The following is a 1,713-nucleotide window of genomic DNA, read 5'->3' as shown; positions in this document are numbered from 1 at the left end:
TGATGAAACAGTAACAAGGCAGAAACAGCCCTCTTACACTGGTGGTCATTGGGGGAATGGCCCCATTACAGTGGTTATAAGTGAAAAAACTGCTCCTTGAATTGGACTTTATTAGCTTGAATGCCATGCTACAGAAAACTGAGCAGATCACTTGTGTCAGTAGTTTCTTATTATAGAGGCACAAATTGGTGTTTGCCCAACAGGCTCCTAGAACCCTCTGGAGGGACCCTTGGTTGAAAAGGCTGCTTTGCAGAATGCAGACTTAACACCGTTCAAACCATTTCACTCAGAAAAAATCAGTTCAGATGTTTTTACTTGTCTGATTTCTCTGATACAAAAAATGTTTTTTTTTTTCTAAAACCTGATTTTCCCTACTATGTTTTTTTTTAACTTCTTTTTATTGAGTTACACCAGTATTCAGGACAAACAATGCAGGTACAATAATAGGAGAAGTTGACATATGTGTTACAGATTGAAACAAACAAGTCAACAATGCGTTTGGGTATACAGAATGAGTAATTGTACATAATGTTATTGCAGTTAGGTAACAGTAAAGCAAGAAAAAGAAAAAAAAAGAACAATATCTATAAATTGGTATTGCGATGTCAGAGTTTATCTAATGTTCCCTATTAGTGTGCAGTTTCCTTACATAGATCCGGTCCAGTAAACCCTATGGAGGAGAGAAAGATTTTGCTTATTTTCTGGCGGGTCTAACGGTTGGTGGAAATTTTAATTTGTGACACTTTGGTTGGGGAGCATTATGGGGGTCACCTTCTAAGGTTCTGATGGAGTACCAGGTATTTTGATTGAAACACTTACAGAGTTGAGTTTTAGTGGTTATGTTCAGAGTTTCGATGAAACTCTTCCATGTTTTAAAATTTGTGAGGTTTTAGTTTCTTTGAAGTAGGAGGCCTCAACCCATTCAATTTTGAATAGATGTTGGAGCATTGTAAGGAACAACTGGATCGAGGGAGGGGGAAGTGGAAATCCAACAGCAGATACAGTCTCCAGTCACCATGCCAAATATTGCCCAAAGGGGAGCAAAGGGCAAATAACTGACCAAGTGTGTTTGGATGTATCGGGCAATTTGTATCCAAAAACGTTTGATTGAGGGGCAGTCCCAAAAGTTAATATAGACTGTATGATTTTTATATAGCAATATACTGTAACAAAATCATGGAGAGCAATAACTATTAGTATTACTATCCGCCAATAACATTTGAGGGCAGTGACAATGATGAGCCTAGTAAACATCATAAATTAGTATTTTTTTCCTGCTAGTTATAGGGGAGATATATACTATTTTTCTGTTCTGAATATATGAAATCCAGACACATAATATTATTAATATATTGGGATAATGCATTACACCATAAATATGAGCAACTTTATTTTTCTATAAATCGACCCAGTGTAATCCTGCTCCAGAGCCCTGTGGATTTTGTTGATGCCTCTGGCCCTATGAATAACTTCTTATTTATGCAGTGCAGTTCAGTATTATGCACACAGCCACCATTCAGGTTTTGTCCTGTAACATTGCTCTGCTCCAGGTATGACAGAGCAGTGTGAGAAATGTGAATGAATGTACAGGAATAGCACTATAGCTATATACATACAATAATAATTTCACATGCTGATGTCATTGCTCTCAGCTTGGCTCTGCCTCTTAGTAAGCTGTCTTTGTCTCTCCTCCCCTTTCATTTGTGCAATCCT

This window comes from Pyxicephalus adspersus, chromosome 3, assembly GCF_032062135.1.
Source record: "Pyxicephalus adspersus chromosome 3, UCB_Pads_2.0, whole genome shotgun sequence".
Taxonomy (NCBI): domain Eukaryota; kingdom Metazoa; phylum Chordata; class Amphibia; order Anura; family Pyxicephalidae; genus Pyxicephalus; species Pyxicephalus adspersus.
The sequence above is the reverse complement of the archived record's forward strand: the minus strand, read 5'-3'. Positions refer to the sequence as shown.